The sequence below is a fragment of the Chenopodium quinoa genome, unplaced genomic scaffold (genome assembly GCF_001683475.1).
Source record: "Chenopodium quinoa cultivar QQ74 unplaced genomic scaffold, ASM168347v1, whole genome shotgun sequence".
Lineage (NCBI taxonomy): Eukaryota > Viridiplantae > Streptophyta > Magnoliopsida > Caryophyllales > Amaranthaceae > Chenopodium > Chenopodium quinoa.
Window position 1 is genome coordinate 312,305 of NW_018743252.1, and position 19,417 is coordinate 331,721.

The following is a 19,417-nucleotide window of genomic DNA, read 5'->3' on the forward strand; positions in this document are numbered from 1 at the left end:
GCGAAATGCAAACGGGTATTTTGGCTGTTATGAGGCGGCCTTTCTAGCCGGCCTCTGCTTCCCTCTACACGACACGATAAAGGCCATCTAAAGAGGATACAGCCTGGGTGTGTGGCAGTTAACCCCCAATTCTTGGGTTAACATTTTAGGCTACATCGTCGCCTGCGAGATGCAGGGCTTAAACCCTGGCTAGGAGGCCTTTGCCCACATGCACTATTTAAGCCGGAGCCCAGGCGGGTGGAGAGCTTTGTATACTCTGACCACTTATCCCCAGCATTTGATGACGTTGGATAAACCGTCTAAGTGGTCAGACTGGAAGAACTGCTTCTATCTAGTTTTCGCTCCCACCAAGGAGAAGAACCGTGAGCTCATGACTTACAACCGGAAGCCTGAGCTGCTTAGGCAAAAGTGTAAGATGCCTCGAGTCCCGGATGAGGACTATGAGAGGATCACAAAGGCGGGGTTCTTTGAACTCACCACAACCACCCTCTCAACCGGTGAACTGATAAGTGTGCCCAAGAATTGGGTACCCAAACATGAGTTCTTGCGAGATGAGGCATTCTTATTCGCCTGTTGGTTAAGCACCCAATTTAAAAAATGTAGGTCGCAGGAGCGCCTGGCCCTATTATACCGCCTTAGCTATTTCGTACCTTTGCAATTTTTATTGTCTTTGTCTAATCAGACGGTTTCTTTTTTGCAGTAAACGCCTTAACAATGTTGCCTCCACACAAAACTCCTGCAAAATCAACAGCTGAAATCCGCAAGGAGAATGCGGAGAAGAAAAAAGCTGCCCAGGCGGCAAAAAACAAGGTAAACGCGCCTGTCCCTTAGTCCTTTGTATTGTTTGAAGTGTATACCGGCTGACCATTATATTTGCTTTTTGACTCAGGAGGGGAGAAAGGCGCCTCGCTCTCTGACCAAGTTGATCCGGCCCCGGCCGGGAGATGAGGGAGCCATCTCTAATAAGTCTTAGAAGGCCTCCTCTTAGGCGATCCCCAGCCGTCTAATGGTTGGGGGTATGACCGTCAAAAACACTGGCCTGGGGTTTGATCTCACCTCCAGGCAGCCGAATGTCCCAGAGGCATCCAGGGATGTTGCGCCGCCTAGGGCTTTAGGCGCATTTGTGGCGGCTGACGGCAATCAAGGCTCTCAACCTATCTCTCAAGGTACAATAGATCCCTTCAACCCCTCTTTGCTTGGCAAGCCCATGCGGGTTAAGTAACACTCCCAACTCTAGCCAGAAGAATCTTCTGGCAGCCGATAGTCCATAAGAGGGATGTACAACAGTACGTCAGGGCCATGCTAAAGGCCATTCCGAAAGAGGAGAAGGAGGCGATCTCGGGGATCAACACCTTCAATGCTGACCGGGTCATGGTCAGCCTGGCTGAGGTATGTTCCTCCAACTGAACAGTTCAAAGGTATTAAACCATTTGACCTTCTAACCCCAGCTGTGCTTTTGTAGTCCATGCTGCGCGTGGAAGGGTTGAAGAGAGCCTACGCCAGGAAGCAGGAGGAGGTAAGACGAGCTAAACGAGAGGCATCTGAGGCCCATAAGGTTGCTCAATATTCCATGATCATGTATGATTTAGAAACTAAAAGCTAAATCATGCAACAGGCGGACTCCATCTAATAGCTTCAAAGGTCCCTCGATGATGCCCGGACAAAAATTCACAACCATCAGGCAGAAAAGGATAATGCTGAAGAGGAGGTGAAGAAGGCAGCGAGTCCCTCAAAATCTTAGAAGCGACCAAAAAGGAGAAATCCTCGCTGTAGACTGAGAATTTCCGCCTGAAGAAGGAGGCAGCTTCTACCAGTCAGAATTTCCAAGCTACCTTGAAAGCTGAACAAAGCCGTCTCATCGAGGAGAATGAGCAAGACTGCGAAAACCACATGCAAATGGCTTGGTCCCTGGTACATCCGGAGGCAGAATATGTCGCCTGGGAACTAGCCTATAGATACGCAAATCTTGCCATTTTGGCCAAGGAAGAGAACCAGCCGGCGCCGGAGCCTTATGAAGAATGGGCCAGGAAGGAGATCTAGGCCATGCAGGCGGAGATGGGTGCAGACGGGGATGAAGATGCCCGTGCTGAAAACAAAGTGGCCCAGGATGAAGAGCCCCTTGGCCCTTCTACTTCTGAAGTCGCCGTCAAGGACCGGGCTCAACCTTGAACTTTGTTAATTTAACTTTCCGGCCTGCGTGCCGTGTATTTGGATGTATCTCTTTTATTCCCGGACATGGGTTTGGCTAACAATTACTTATGGATATAAGACAATTTATACATTTGCCGGCTGAGTCGGCTTTATTTTTATATAAAATTTCAATTTTCGTCGCTTTGCTTCAATTTTGCTTCAATTTGTCCTGAAATTCAGTTTTTGCATTTCTAGTATGCATGCGGTATGCCGGATGTATGAGCTTCACTTTCCCTTGGATGGTTGTGTGCTTGGTAGTTTCCCTACCCTAAGCATGTAGTCGTCCAAACGAGCATCCGGGGAATAAACTGGTGGTTTTTTGACCAATTTGAAAGAGGCCGAATATTGGCTAAGTAGGAATAGCAGTCGGTGCTCGCTTATGCCGACTGTTTGTTACCCTTGGTAATCATTTTTAGGGTTGATAAGAAACCAGTGACCTTTGATCGGCTGTAGTATCTTAGGGTGAGGATCGGTTTTACCAGATCTAGACCCTAAATACCGACTATGCCACTTTGGGGTGACATGCAGTGACGTCAAAGTCTATTTTAATAGTTAACTTGGGTTGATAACTGGAGCGGCCGCTGGTGGTACTTTGGAGCGTCATGCGGCTGCAACTCAACCTTTACATTCTTCTCAAGTGAAGAGTGGTTGACGAGAGATCAGCTGTGATGCCTTTGGGCAAGAGCTATGTAATTCTGATCAAGATTTCGGGAACCGTCTGTGTCACTTAGGAATCACATGAGGTATCTCGATTTCAATTGCATATTCAAGCAACTGTTTTAACCTGGAAAATTAGTTTTTAGCCGTTTGTATGTAATTGGTAGAACAATGTACCACCCAAATGGGAGATGTTCTCTTCGACGATTTCACCCAAAGGGGCGTCGCGGGATGCCTGATCATGTTGGAGCAGGCGGTTGGTTTAAGATAAAATCCGGCCTTTGGCCTCAAAATTTGCCCGGTTGTGCATTGCACAAATGAGACTACAATATACAATAATTAAGGGAATCCGGCCTTTGGATTCAAAATTTTCCCAATTGTGTAGTACACAGTTGGGACTTTGTACAAAACAGAAATTAATAAAGTACTTTTTCATTAATACTTTATTTACCAAAAATTACAAATCTCAGAAGTAGTACTTTTTCAAGTTATCTACATTCCAAGTCCTGGCTAGCTGCCTGTCGTCTGGAGTTTCCAGGCGGCAGGTGCCGCCTCTAACTTCTTTAAAAATCTGGTAGGGACCTTCCCATTTAGGAGTTAGCTTCCCTTGCTCATTGGCCCTGCCGGTTGCCTCCATTTTTCGTAGCACAAAATCCCCCGCTTTCAAGGGCCGTTTGTGCACTCTTTTGTTGTAGGCTCTAGTCATTCTCAGGCGGTATATATTATGACGCAAGGCGGCATTGCCCCTGCGCTCCGGGAGTGAATCCAATGCCAGACGCATTGCCTCCCAATTTGCCTCTTCATCATAGAGCATGATGCAGAGTGTTGGCTCATGAAGTTCAATAGGCAGGACGGCCTCAAGGTCGTATGTCATGAGGAACGGGGTTTCACTAGTTGCCCATTTTTCAGTTGTTCTGATGGCCCAAAGGACGTGAGGTAACTCATCCGCCCAAAGACTGCCAGCCCTTTCAATTTTCTTCTTTATGCCGTCTGAGATGATCTTGTTGAAGGCTTCAACTTGGTCGTTTGCTTGGGGGCGACCAACTAATGCGAAACAATGTGAGATCCCTTGATCTTCCAACCAGTTCTTGAGGGTAGGCGTCTCAAATTGAGGGCCATTGTCAAAAACCATAGACATAGGAACCCCAAACCGATTGATGATGTTTCTCCAAATGAAGGAGGGTGACGTCCTTTGTCTTAATGCCTTTGACCGCCTCTGCCTCTACCCATTTGGTGAAGTAATCTACAGCCACCACAATGTATCTTCGTCCGCCTGTAGCAAGCTTATATGGATCTAAGATGTCCATGCCCCACTTTGCAAATGAAACCGGGCTGTAGATAGCCGTCAGGTCAGTAGCCGGACGGTGTATGATCCGGCCAAATCTTTGGCACTTGTCACACTTCTTCACCATTTCCATGGCGTCTGTCTCAAGGGTAGGCCAGAATTATCCCTGCCGCCTGGCCCTCTTTGCTAGAGTTCTGCCGCCTATGTGTGAAGCACAAAAATCCACGTGCAGATCCTCTAGTTCCTCTTTCCCCTTCTCTGGGGTTACACACTTCAACCACGGATGAAGGTAACCCTTCTTGAGGAGTTCTCCTTAATGGATCTCAAAACTTGAGGCCCGCTTCTTCAGTGAAGCCGCATCTGAAGGGGCATTTGGCAGGGTGCCGTTTGCCAAATAAGCTCGGATGGCATCCATCCAGGTTGAGCTTTGGTCAAGAACTCCAATGGGATCATTCTCAATACTTCTCTTTTTCATGACTTCCCAGAAGATAGGCTGAGGCGCATCACAGGAGGCGGATGATGCCAATTTTGATAGAGCATCCGCCTGGTTGTTTTCTGACCTAGGCACTTGACTCAGCTAGTAGGGCCTCATATTCCGCCTTATTATTCGAGGCTTGAAACTTGAACCGTAGTGCGTATTCATATTTGTCCCCTTCCGGAGACTTGCAAATTACGCCTGCACCACAACCGTTCATAGTAGAGCTCCCGTCTACTTACACCTTCCAAACCTGATCAATGTTTTCCGGCTGATCCAGCCTCGTCATCTCAACAATGAAGTCAGCAAACGCCTGACCTTTCACTGCATTTCTCGGGTTGAAGGTTATTTCTAAGCTTTGCATCTCAATAGCCCATTTTAGCATCCTACCGGATGACTCCAAGGTTGTCATTGGCCGCTTGAGAGGTTGGTCTGTGTAGACTACAACCGGATATGCCAAGAAGTACGGTTTCAACTTCTTTACGGCCATAAAAAGGGCAAGGCCAAAATTTTCAACCAAGGGGTACCGTAGTTTAGCATTTCTAAGCACATGGCTAATAAAGTACACCGGGAGCTGATTGCCGTCTCTTTCAGCTAGGAGAACGGTACTAAGGGCATGATCTGAGACGGCCAAGTACATGTAGAGAACCTCCCCAATTAAAGGACTGACCAGCTGGGGTAAGGAGTGAAGGTGCTCTTTCAGCTTTTGGAATGCCGCCTCAGCATTTTCCCCCCATTCAAATCTTGTCTTCTTTTTGATTACTTGGAAGAAGTAGAGGCATTTGTCACCTGAGCGGCTGAGGAATCTCCCCAGTGCCGCCAGGCGACCAGTTAATTTTTGAACTTCCTTGATAGTATGGGGTGACTTCATGTCGATAACCGCATGTAATTTTTCCGGATTAGCCTCTATTCCCCTTTGATCATTCAAAAATCCGAGAAACTTCCCAGACTCAACACCAAAGACGCACTTCTTGGGATTAAGCATGACCTTATCCCGCCTGAGGGTGGTGAAGGTTTCTCAGAGGTCATCAAGGTGATCCGTCTGCTACTTGAATTTGACTATCATGTCATCAATGCACGCCTCTACATTCCTCCCAATTTTATTGATGAAGACGGTATTAATCATACTTTGGAAGGTAGCAGGCGCATTCTTTAACCCAAACGGCATCACCGTATAACAGAATAGCGCTTGATCAGTGATGAATGCTGTCTTTACTTGATCTTTTTTCCAAAAGGGTATCTGATGGAAGCCTGAGTAGGCGTCCATGAAGCTCATCAAGGCATGACCGGCTGAAGAGTCGACCAGGCTGTCGATCTTTAGAAGTGGATAAATATCCTTCGGACATGCCTTGTTCAGATCTGTGTAATCAACACACATCCGCCAGGTACCATTCGGCTTCTTGACCAGAACGACATTGGCTACCCAATCCGGGTAGTAACATTGCCGAATGAACCCGGCATCCATCAGCTTCTTGACCTCGGCGGCAGCCGCCTGAGACCTTTCCTCGCCGTGATTATTTTTCTTTTGCCTAACCAGCTTCTTCTTAGGATCCACGGCGAGTTTGTGGATAGCAAGATCCGGGCTTAAGCTTGGCATCTCCTCCACTTCAAAGGCAAAGATGTCTTTGAATTCTTTCAATAGCTGGTGCAAGTCTGCACCCAACGTTGCAAAAGCAATCGTCCCCACCTTCACAGTTCGCTCTAGCCAATTGTCGTCCAGAACGATATCAATGTTATCACCAGCCGGCTGGGGACGAAGATCATCTAACCGTTCCTCGATCAGTGATTGCTATTGCTTTTCTTTTTTGACGGCCACTAAGTGGTCCGCCTTTCTCTTTTTGTCGGCTGTCTTGGGAGCAGGCGCGGCTTCTTGACAGTCGTCAAGATCGATAGACCTCCCACTTTGACCGGTTGCACCCACAGTGGGTTTGACGTCTGAGAGATAACACTCTCTCGCCGTCTTCTGGTCCCCATTCAGGGAGGCTACCGACCCATCATCCTTCTCGAATTTTAGCAACATGAGAGACGGGATGATGACTACTTTGGACTCGTTGAGGGTATGACGGCCCAAGATCAGGTTGTAGGCGGTCAATTATTCGACCACCAAAAATTTGACGGCCATGTGTCGCCCTTCCCCCTTCTCACCTAGCCGGATGGGTAGGTCAATCCTTCCCACCGGATGCACTACTCCTCCCCTAAAACCAACCAAGGGGTGAGAGGCCTTGTGCATGCTACTAGGCTTGTACTTGAGCTTTGCCAAGCACCTACAACTGATAAGCTCAGACGAGCTCCCGGTATCAATGAGGATCCGGCCCACTCGCTGATTGGCGACTTTGCACTCGATGACTATGGGATCATCATGAGGCCGCCTGACCTTGCCCCGGTCTTTCTCAGAGATGATGACCTCAGGGAAGGTGTCTTTTGACGCCTGACCCTTATTCACTAAGTTGACCTCTAACTTCCGGAGGTTGTCTTTTGTGCCCCGGATGGTTGGACCACCTCCAACGAAGCCACCTGCTATAGTCATGATTTGCTCCTCATCAGTGTCAAAGCTTATAGCAAGATTGTCTGGCTTCTTGGACGGTTGTCCATTATTTTCCAGGGGGTTGCCCTTGGGCTTCACAAGGTAAGACTTCAAAGCCCCCTCATCAGCCAGGCGGTCTAGCAGCTGCCTGAGGCTATAGCAACCGTTGGTGTTATGGCCCATATCCTCGTGAAAATGGCAGAACTAAGACTTGTCCCGGCTTTTGATAGGACTTTTCATTGCAGCCGGTTTCTCTATAAACAACCGGTCTTTGACCTCCATGAGGATGGAGGAGAAATCCTTGTTGAACTCGTACTTGGGGACATACGGTTTCTACTCTTTCTTCTTCTTCTGGGATGACTGGCCAGAGCGGTCAGCCACCCAGACTTCTTTTCTTTTCTTGCTCTCTTCTTTTTTGACCGGCTGAGCTAGCCGACTATCCCTTTTGTCAGACTTTTTAAGGTCTGACGGCTGCTTGATGGCACAGAGCTCCGTCGCCTGTATGTAGGCTTCGGCTTCCATCAAAGCTTCTTGGAGGGTTGCCACCCTCTTTTTGACTAGGTCGAACTTGAAGGTTCACCCGTCTTTCAGATCCTTGAAGAATTCTGTGTAGGAAACTTCATCAGATTGTCCCTGGATCTGAATTTTCATCAGATTGAACCGCCTTACATAGGATCTCAACCCTTCTCTATTTCCCTACTGTATAACCCCCAATTCGAGACTAGTCTTCTTGGCCGGGATGTTCGTAGAGAAGTTAGACATGAACAGGTATGCCAGTGTCTTGACGTTGTTGACGCAACCGGCTGGCAGGTTGCCAAACCATCGTTGGGATATGCCCTTCAATGTTGCCGGAAAGCATCTGCACCAGGCGGCGTTGTTTAACCCTGCAAATACATGAGGTTGGTGTATGCCATAAGGTGGTCTTCCGGGTTGGTGGTACCATCATAAGCACCAACCAACATGTTCTTAACCTTGGTCGGCTGAGCTGCCTTGGTTATCTCCCTGGAGAAAGCCGAAGGCTATTCCCCAAGGTTTAGCAGTCGGAGCTGCCAGTCCATGGGCTGGACATTCTGTGCCGCCTGACCCCCAAAGAGGGCCGGTTGCATGTAAGGAGATCCATACGGCAGGTATGGATGTTGGGGCACATACGGAGCCTGCTGGATAATCTGAGGGCCAGTTCGAACGGATGATAGGCTGTCGTCGAGCCTACCAAAGATAAATCCTATCTTGGTCTCACTAACTAATAGCAAGGGTAAGAAAGGGTCGACCCCAAGAGAGGCGATGAATCAACCACTGAGTACTACCGTTTAAATAAGCTAAATGAAGTCGAAATTGGGTTGGTTTTGAGTAAATTCTACTAATTCAATTCAACTAAAACTAAGAGGAAATTAACAATATTTAGAGGAATCTAGGGCTCGGGTTATACCACTCAACTTCATCACAATTCACAATTAGTATGCAACAATCAAGGTAAATTAATGGGATAAATTAGGGGAAGTCATCTAAGGCACCCAACTACTCTCTCAAGCTAGAGGGATTACTTGAATCATGAATACAACCTACTCTCGTGGTTACAAAGCATAAAACAAGTGTTAAAGCATAATCACGATGACATAAACATTCCCTTGACCGGAAATTCCTATTCTCATGGCATTTCGGGTCAATCAAGCATAAGGGAGCTAACTCAAGCTCATCTCTCGATCCTTTGTTGAGAAAGCTTGGATAAATAGTTCTAGAAATGGCCATATACTAGAACTAAGCAATTAAACCACTTAAGCTCAACTAATTAACATCCCACAACAACCAAATTAGCACATGCAACTATTTATTAGTGACTACATTGAGGGTTTTACCCAAACCCTAGAAATTAGACTACTCACAATCCATGGAGGTTAAGGCAATTAAAGATTTCAAGCAATTCATGAACAAGTTCAAACTAAGGATTAAGCTAATTAAAAATCTAAACATGCAAGAACTAAGAAAGTAATTAACAACAAAATAGAGAGTAATGGAAGAGAAGAGTAAGAAATAGTTACTATGAAGCTTCAAAGTGAGCAATAATGGTGGAACTTGTCTTCTACAATGGTTGAAATTGAATATTTCCAAGCTAATAATTAGAATCTAACTAATGATTTGAGAATTTAATGTTCTAGGATTACAAAACTAAGAGAAAGCTCTCAAAACCTTGCTGGTTCGTACAAATGAGCTCAAAGGGGGTATTTACAAGACCCCCAAATAAAAAGGACGGAGAAAACAAGAATCGGGCTTGACTGCAGGTCTGCACGTCCGTGCCAAACCGGACGTGCTGCCTTATGCACGACCGTGCAGGGCATGGCAGAAGCTATTGCTTAGGCTTGAAATCTTGCACGGACGTGCCAGTTATGGCACGGATGTGCAACCTCTTATGCACGGATGTGCCAACTTAAGCACGGCCGTGCAGGCCTTGGCAGAATGTTGTAACTTTCTGAAGCACTCCTGCACGGACGTGCAAGGTCTGGCACGGCCGTGCAGGGTCTTCTAAGCCCTTTTCTCCATCTTTTCTTCTATATTGCTCCTTTCCTTGGCTTCTTTCTACCATCTTCTTGCTTCTAACCTCGGTTTTGTATCCATGGGCTTTATTTGGTCGTCTTTGAACCTAGAAACTCAACAAAAACACTAAAAACCTGTGAAGCATAGGATACACAAAAATTGCATAATAATAGAGTAAAGTGAACCAAAACACAAATTTTATCAAGTAAACTAGGTTCAAAAACACCCTAAAATCATATCAAATAGCAAGTTATCAGCGGACATGCCGCCTGACTGACTCTCTCAGTTTGTCTCCAAATACCTCATTGAGGTATTATGGAGATTGTAAGAAAATGTCGGTGTTGTAGCCGACTCAGTCATTTATTGACTTCTCTTTTGCTGGAGGAACATCTGAGCATCGGAGAACGTCTTTTTTGACCCATCCGGCTGAACTTGCCGGGTGGCCTTCCTCTTCCCCACTTCGGGGAAGCGAAATTTTGAGAGATCCACCATGGGCCAATCCGGTCCATTTGGTTTAGGATGAGGAGTTGAAACCCGGTCTTTTGCCGGCTTCTTCCTGACGGAATAGGCTTCTTCTTAGAGGGAGATGGTTTTTTGGCCGACTAACCCTTATGGGACCCTGCCTTCTTGCTTATCAGGTCCTTGATTTCCCCTTTGAAGCTACTCATGAATTTCATGAGCTTGTCTCTGGTTATAGGGGCAGCACCGTCAGCCGTCTAGGGTTGCCCAGCCGGCTGGCCGGATGGGTGACTGGGTCCTGCTTTGTCGTGGTCCCGTTCCCTTAATTCTTTGGGGCGGGGACGCCTAGATTTGAACGACCCTTATGGGGCCATATAGGCTTCGACCTCTTGGTCGTCGCCACTATCTTGGTCCGTCTGGACCTCAGGTTCGGCTAGAGGCCGTTTCTCATTGTTAGGAAGTACAAACTCATGGGATGCCATTCTGGAAGTACTCTCCCCATAGATGGCGCCAAATGTTTCGGGGTTTTTTGATGTGTTCTGCGGGAGAGTTACAACACCAGAACTGATAGCCGACCGCCTGTACCTGTAAAAGCACGGAGACTCTGGTTGGTTGGAGTTCCGCCTCCGACGATCAAGTTGAAGTACGTTTAAGTGAGTAAGAATGCGGAATGTTAATAGTCTCTCGGATTTCGGGAGATTCTGCAATTAATATTGCTCGGTATTTGTATCTGTATTTATGATTGTGCATCAATATGCAATAAATGAGGATTTTCCTCTATTTATAATAGAAGGAGATCAGTTCCCCTATTAGGGTTACGGTGCCACGTGTCAACAGGACAATGGATCCCACTAGGCCTCTCTAAGGCTGACACGTGTCAGCCCTCCATTGGGCCACGTGGCATATGGTAATTTTACCCCAAACAGGATGTATTAATTATGTGTAGTACCATGTTAGGAAGTTAAATTGGTATCAAGTATGAGATTAGTATCATGTTAAGTTCTCGTTGTGATATTTGGAATGATTGATTATTTATCCATGTGTTATATGTAAGCATATGAGTATTTTGAAATTATTATTATGAGCTTGATACAAGTTGAAAGTAATTGAATCATGTTATATTATTTATTATTCATCATCAAGAAGGCAAGTATTTAATAAGCAATGCTTATGTTTATTGAAAAGGATTAAAGTTATATTTTATTGAGCATGATTCATTATTTTATCCTCACCCATTTATTATTGGAGTTGAGTCAAGAAAGTTAGTTCATTTATTTAATCACCCACATAGTTGAGGTCGAGTCAAGAAGTTAGTTTATTACTCACTCACATAAGTTGAGATTGAGTCAAGGAAGTTATTAGTGCATTTTATGCACCAAGGTACTAATCATGCAATTTTGTGCACAAAATTAGGCAGGGAACCTTAATTAATTAAATAGTATGTGCTCACTAATTAATTCAAGAATTAAATTGAGGTATGTGTTGATGATTATTGTATTGTATTCTTGATTGTCTGGTTGGATTCATCACAAATTAAATTGGTAAATCACGTAAAGTGTAAGAGGATATGCACCAAAACTCTTGAAACGTATATACCTTGAGTATGAACATATGGGAGGAGTTATGGGGTTTTATATTTAACTATGTCTTCTACAGGGGTACATGACGCTGTACTTTCTTTTATTATTAATACGCTAGAATCCCGTCACAAGATGACATCGTAGGTGTCAATTGGGGTAGCTCCCAAATTGGAGCTCAATATTTTAATGGGATATTTTTAAGGAAGGAAACCCGTTCGATGCGTTATCCAAAACTATATATTAATAAATTAAAGTCGAGTCATGAGTCAAAGGTAAGTTGACTTGTGTAGTATGTTGTCAAGCATGTTTTATTTATTTATTTATTTATTTATTATTGTCTATTGCTCGGATATTCATGTTAGTGTGTTTATTCCTATTGTTGCATATGTACTCAGCTTTTTCTGATTCGTACTTTGTTGTTTGTGTTTGGTTTTTCTTTAAATTGGCCCTACAATGACCCATTTTATATGGCGAGTAGTGAGGTTGAAATAAAGAGAAGTACCAGAAGAAGGAGCATATCAAGCATGATGGGATTGAGCGAAGAGGGTTACATGTTTCTTTGTTTATTATTTATTGTATTGAATTATTTATGTAATAGTTGACACTAACATTAATTATTGTTTTAATATTTTAGTTTGGTTTTGTAAAGGGTCTTTAATGATTCCTATTTATTGGTTTAATGTAAGTTGGTTTTAAAGTTTGAGTTTGTTTTATTAAACTTTATCTTATTTGAGTTTTTGAAAATTAGTCTTCCGCTGTGTGACTTTGAAATAGCCTTAGTCGTTATCACGGTGGCGGTAATACTTTGGATATTTTCTAAAAATGAGTTTTACTTGGAGTAAAAGAGTATTTTATAAGAAGGGAATTTCCAGGGTATTACATACGATGACCCGTACTCCTTATTTCCTACTTTCTCAGCAAAAGTATGCACAAGAGATTTTAGAGCGTGCATGTATGAGCTCTTGTAAACCTACAACAACTCCAGTTGACACTAAGTCCAAACTTAGTGCAGATGCTGGACCACCTTTTCACGGTGGCGGTAATACTTTGTCCTGATATTGCTTATGTGGTGCAACAGGTGTGTCTTTTTATGCACGATCCCCGCGAATCTCATTATGATGCTTTGAAGCGCATTTGCGCTATGTTCAGGGTACCATGATCGTGGTTTACATTTATATCCGTCTACTTCTACTCGTTTGATTACTTATACTGACGCTGACTGGTGAGGTTGTCCCGACACCTGTCGTTCCACATCGGGTTATTATTGCTTTCTTAGGGACAACCTCGTTTCTTGGTCATCTAAGCGTCAACCTACATTATCTAAATCGAGTGCAGAAGCAGAATATCGAGGCATCAGAAATGTTTTCTCTGAGGCTTGTTGGCTTCGTAATCTTTTATTGGAGCTACATTGTCCTCTTCGTCAGAATACTATTGTTTATTATGATAATGTCAATGCTATCTACCTTTCTAGCAATCCGGTTCAACACCAACGCACCAAACATGTAGAGATGGAAATCATTTTGTTCGAGAAAAGGTTGCATTGGGTCACGTTCGGGTTCTACATGTTCCTTCAAAATATCAGTTTGCGGACATTTTCAAAAAAGGCCTTCCACGAGACCTGTTTTTGGAGTTTAGATCCAGTCTCAGCGTACGACCTCCTTCTGCTATGACTGCGGGGGTGTGATAGATATTATATTTATTAGGATAGATTTTATGTATATTTTGTATCCTTATCTACTAGGTTTCCTAACGTGATTAGGACTAGTATTGTAAACTCTATATACATTGAACAATGGCACACACTCCAATTGAGGAGTTCTCCCGAAATCTAACACTCAAAATCAACTTAAAAAATAAGCCATGTACATAAAACAATAAAAGAACACTATTTACATTATATACTTGAGACTGAAGTGTGCAATAACTAGTAACTAAGGTAAACAAGATTAAATATTCTAATCTATTATTTATGATAGACAACAAGCAAACCACCAATGTGATACAAATTCGATCATATAATAAAACAAAACAAATTAGTTTCCAACTAACATCCTTTCATATAGTCTCCTTCATTATTCAGCTTGATACTTAGGTAGTCAATTTACTGCCGCGGTCGCTTTGATATATTGCTCATTATAAAGTATAAAGTAGAATCTTGCTAATATACTTCCTACCCCAATAAACTTGTTTTATTAGACAAATTCAAGAACTCAATAAAACTATGATTGAGCCATTGAACTAGTAATATCAAGTCATTCACTCTAAACTATCGCGTCAAGTGATAATAATTTTACATGACATTGTTAGATTTTCAATTTTGATAAATTGGTAAAAATAATTTCAACTTTACACAATTTGATTTAGATAATCCCAACTATACATTATTTTTTAATAATTCAAGTTTTAGTAGTCATTCACTTTTAACAGGCCGAAGTGACTAATAACATACTAAAAATGAAAATTAGTCAAACGTGTCAATTATTATGAAAAGAGGGTGTAAAAAACATAATAAGAAAATAAAAATCATACTTCCTCTGTTTTTTAAGTACTCCATTTTAACTAGCTAAATTGTTAATCCAAAACTTTATACATATAATTATCAATAAGTATAATTAATAAAAACTTGATATTTTCCGCAAAAAAAAAAAAAAAAAAAAAAAATTGATATTCGAAAGTTATACATAGTTATATTACCAACAATTACCTACATGAATATATATTTTAATTTATGTATAAATTAATAACATTATTAATCAAAGTGGATTATGTAAATTATGTAAAACGTCAAAATAAATAGAGCCTTTTAAATAATGGAATACCATTTATAAGTGGGACTTATATGTATCAAATTAGATTCTATCAAGTATATATTGTGGCCAAAACAAGTTTATTGAATTCACAAATTCTCCAAAAAGCGGGTGTATGTTAATTTATTGTAAGATGGGTTAAAATTATCTTAATAGTATTTAACGTTACCTTTTATACTCCAAAATTTATCATTTTTATAAATTTTATCTTACAAAAAACTTATATTGTATTAGACTAATTAACGAGAAATTAAAAGTTAACCTTTAAGGGGTTAAAGTTCCCATAAAAAATAGTTAAAAGTTATCCTCAAACTAAATGTTTTACAATTAAATTAACGTTTACCGTCTTACACAAAACTTATAGTATTTAATTTATTGAATTTTGAAGAATAATTACTAAACTATATGTTTGTAAAATTGTATATAGTGAGCGGAAGATTATTTAAAAAAATGTAAAATTGCCATTGCATAAGTTTTGGCGGCCAAGTTCGTAAATTTATCATTCTTGGACTACAACTCTGGGGAGTTATTATTTAAAAAAATGAAATTATATCATCAAATTGAAAAAAAAATCAGATTTTATATAAACAAAACTCAGCTTTACTAATACTCGTACTCTGGTATATAGCTTCCAAAATAATAAGTTGCCTAAAATATTAGAGTTCCTGATCTTCTTTGATATCCCCTCGTACACATGCATCCAATCATAATCGAGATTTTTTATATATTATTTCCTAAAATAAGATTATCATTTTTTGAACAAAATCTTTTTACTTTATTTCCTAAAAAACTATCATATTACTACTACATAAATATTTTAGGTATCTTGCTCACTAAGTTTGTTGACTCCAAATCATCCCAAACTGTTGATTCATATTTTCCTATATATACTCCATTCATTTACTTCAGTTTCTACGCATTATAGCTACCTTCATTCCCTCGAATCATTCTTTCTTGTTCATCGTTCTTCTTTCTTGACCGATTTCGATGGAGAAATCAGAAACCCAAGAAAACATCACCATGACCAACAAGAAACGAAACAATGTTGCTACAACAACCTTGTCACCAAATTCATCTCCAACAAAACCAAATACCGAAGATGAAGAACCAAAACCCAAGATACAAAGAGAGTGTTACATTATGAGAAGCCCTAATTACAACTTGAAAATTACCTTTGCCAAACCACCTTCATCACAACAACAACCCTCTTTAAACAACAACAAACAACCCGAGGCCTCGAAAGTCGAGTTCAAACCTCCCGTGATCATGACCAACAACAAACCTAAGATGATGAAGATCAAGAAGCCTGCTAATAAAAGTGCTAAATTATCTTTCGTTGATCATGATACTAATGCTGTTAAAGCCTCAATTGTCAAGCATGTGACGCGTAATTTGGGATACGATATAGAAGATATTAGCGAATTGAAAATAATAATGGAAAAGAAAATGACTCCAAGTGATATGGCACCTCAACAAGCACGACTAGCCCTCCCAGCAGGTTCTGCAGAAAAACTTGATGCGTCGTTTCTGACAAATGATGAGAAAGAGTTTCTTAAAGAGGCGGATATCGACGTCAAGGTCATCATGGGATTTTCCGTGTACGAGATGCCACTAGGAAGATGGAATAATTTCATTGATAAAGATAAGAAGAAGAACAACATCGAGGATCCCGGATTTAAGTATGTTTTGAAGTCGGGGAAAAGACGCCAGTGGCCTAAACTCAAGGAGGAGAATGGACTACAAACAGATGATAACATTCTTCTTGCAACGTTTCGACACAACAACGCTCTTCACTTTGTCATCATCAAAGGAAAACTCGTCATGCTGTTTGGAACTACTATAGGCCATAAGTACACTTAATTAGTCCAAGATTATTGACTGCAGACTCATGTATTCTGGAGATATATTCTGGATAGTTTACTCATCATTCAATTAATTCTTCTTTTTTTTTTTTTTTTTTTTTTTTTTTTTGATATTTCAAACAATGTTACGTTGTTTATTAGTACGGAGTATTAGTTTTATTAGGTACGTTTGTTGGTTGTATTTATGAATTGTAAGAGTTTAGTATAGTGAATTAATAAAGATTGTGGCTTATTGGCTTCTTAAGAATCTGAGTGTTTTGAGTGTATCTAATTTATTACAATATCAATTGAATGATCTTTATGTTACCCCATTAGGATTTTACAATTTGATCAATTTTGACTTAGATATATAGCATATGCTTCGTATTCAATAATTATAATAACGAATTGCTTAAGTATTGTATGAATAAATAATTTTGAATTTTAGGGTTAATCTTTAACATAAAATAAATTGTGTTCGGTGGTTTATGTAAGCTTTTTTTGCCATGGAATGTTCGTCAATAATCCTCGAAATTGGAAGCTTTTTTTACCATGGAATGTTCGTCAATACCTACTGGAAGGAGGTCGGGTAGTTGGTGGTGGAAAGTGTTAAGCAATTTATGAGAACAGGATACATGCTCAAGGAATGGAACCAAACGCTCCAGTGTTGATTCCAAAGGTGAAGGCCCCAGAGCTGGCTACTCACTTTAGACCTATAAGCCTGTGTAACACGATCTACAAGTGTATCTCAAAGTGCTTGGTCAACAGGTTAAAATCAATTCTTCCAAGTCTTATCTCAAAGAACCAGCATGCCTTCATACCAGGGAGGTATATGGAGGACAACATTATCTTGAGCCATGAACTAATGCACCTGATTAACTCGAGGAAGAATTCGAATTTTATAGCAGTGAAGATTGATATGTTCAAAGCTTATGATAGGGTGGACTGGCTCTTTCTCATGAAGATCTTGCAGGCTTACGGTTTTTCCATCCATTGGATTAGGATGCTTTCACAGTGCTTCACGACGGTGAGATTCAAAACAATCATCAATAGGAATGTATCTGGGCACTTTGTTCCAAAGTGTGGTTTGAGACAAGGAGACCCTCTCTCCCCGTATCTGTTTATCTTCTGTATGGATATCCTTTCAAGGATGCTGACCTTGGCAGAAGACATTAATCAGTTCCATGGTTTGAAAGTGTCTAGGAGATCCCCCTCGATCTCTCACCTCTTCTTTGCAGATGATGCTATGTTATTTTTCAAAGCAACAAAGGAGTCTTGCTTGTGCATTTCTGATATACTTCTTAGGTTTGGCAAAGCTTCCGGTCAACAATTAAATCTCTAGAAATCTACGATAAAATTCTCTCCGGGTTTTGACAACGATGAGAAATTGATTGTGAAACAAACTTTTTCAATGCCCGAGACAAGTAACATGGGAATCCATCTGGGAGCCCCGATCGACATCCAGGGGAAGAAAAGCTCTCACTTCCAATTCTTAGTGGACAAGGTGTCGGAAAAAATCACATCATGGGTTTCTCTTCATTTCTCACAACTGGCAAAATTAATTCTTATAAATACAGTATTGGTAAGCATATCTGCTCATGTTATGAAGTGTTTGAAACTACCTCAGAGTATTGCAAACAAAATTGATTCGTTGATCACTCGGTTTTGGTGGGCCACAAAGGGTCATAAAAGCTTACATTGGGTGAGTAGGGGCGTCACGCAGCTTCCTAAGGCCATGGGTGGACTAGGAATTAGGGGCTCTTCTAACCTCAATAATGCTCTTATTTTCAAACAAGCCACCAGGATGCACCTCAACCCCTAGCTTCTCCTCTCTAGAGTCCATCGAGGACTGCAAGAGTGTGGTGTTTGCAACATCGCAGGCCCCTATATAAGAAGAGGGCCCCCATCTACGGGGAGGGCTAGCATTCAAAAGGTTGCTCGAATCTTCAAGGACGGTTTTGCTTGGAAGGTTGGGGATGGTAGAAACATATAGGCAATAAGTATGCCTTGGGTGAAAGGAGAAATCCCTCTAGTGAAATCAGGCCAAACTCCGAGGGACGCTTTGGACTGGAAAGTAAGTGATTTCATTGACAGGGAGACCTTTACTTGGAAAGCAGGGCAGGTTAAGGAGTGTTTTGAATGGGACTGGGCTAAAGAAATTCTTTCATTAGAACTGCCGCATACAAGTGAGGATGATTTTCTATACTGGAAATACCATCCATCGGGAAAGTATACAGTTAAATCAGGGTACTACTACCTGTCAAAGGATCTTGGGTTAGAGAGTACTACCTTCTTGGCTAGGGATCAGGGCTTCATCAAGCTAATATGGAGAATGGATATTCAACCAAAGTGGAAACTTTTTATGTGGAGGCTCTTCCATGATGGTATAGCAGTCGAAGTTAACCTGGCTAAGATGAGTGTTCTAGTGGACACTGTGTGTGACCACTGTAGGGTTGGCAATGAGGATAGCCAACATCGCTTTATGTTTTGTACTCAGGCAAAGGAAGTTTGGGAAACTGGATCCCTACATATTTGCCTTGACTCTTCTGAATCTATCTCTCTAAAAAGATGGATTCAACACTATATCCTGTTTTTTTATAGCGAGGATGGTAAACATGGTACCCGTCATGCTTTGTTCATTGCAACTCTTTGGGGTTTATGGAAAACGAGGAATGAAAGATGTTTCAAGGAAGTGGAAGGGACGACAAGCCGAGTAAGGGAATTCATAAACCTTGCTATGAACGATTATGAGACCTTTTTAAATCAAGCTAGTACGGTAAACGAATCGGAGGCTACGAGAAGGGATGACCCAAATATTCCACCAGGGTTCAATCATATCCACCTAGGGAAGGTACTCTTGGGATAAGAATACTACAAGGGCAGGGGTAGGGTGGGCTGTTAGGGTCAACAACAAAGGATATGCCCTTGAAGAGGGAAGATGCCATGGTGTAGCAGCGTCCATCATTCAATGCGAAGCTTGGGCTTGCCTGGAAGCAATGAAATGGGCTCGTGCTAAAGGGAGGCAGGAAATCCTTATCTTTTCGGACTCCACTTCTTTGTTGAATAATTT